At 15.5% G+C, this 470-nt stretch overlaps 1 protein-coding gene across 1 annotated transcript in view; it reads right to left on the reverse strand.

The window, feature by feature from the left end:
- Positions 1-470, reverse strand: part of EMH_0067090 (uncharacterized protein) — a gene marked incomplete at both ends in the record, with an annotated part of 4,441 nt that overhangs the window by 3,011 nt on the left and 960 nt on the right. The gene's annotated exons all lie outside the window — the stretch shown is intronic.

The following is a 470-nucleotide window of genomic DNA, read 5'->3' on the forward strand; positions in this document are numbered from 1 at the left end:
CGCTCGTTGTTCTAAACCCTAAACCCTAAACCCTAAACCCTAGATTGTTTAGGGTTTAGGGTTTAGGACCTTCGCAGAGACAATAGGAGACACTTTATCATGTAAATATAAATATAAATATAAATATAAATATAAATATAAATATAAATATAAATATAAATATAAATATAAAAATATAAATATAAATATAAATATAAATATAAATATAAATATAAATATAAATATAAATATAAATATAAATACAGAACCCAAATATAAACATAAACATAAACATAAATAAAAACTATAAACCTAAACCTAAATATAAATACAACTCTAAATAAAAAAAATAACCACAAATACAAACAAAAACTACAAACAGAAACAAAAAAAATAAATATAAATATAAATAAAAAAAAACAATATATATATATACATATACATATATATATATATATATATATATATATATATATATATATATATATATA

This window comes from Eimeria mitis, genomic scaffold (genome assembly GCF_000499745.2).
Source record: "Eimeria mitis Houghton genomic scaffold, Emh_scaff3542, whole genome shotgun sequence".
Classification (NCBI taxonomy): domain Eukaryota; phylum Apicomplexa; class Conoidasida; order Eucoccidiorida; family Eimeriidae; genus Eimeria; species Eimeria mitis.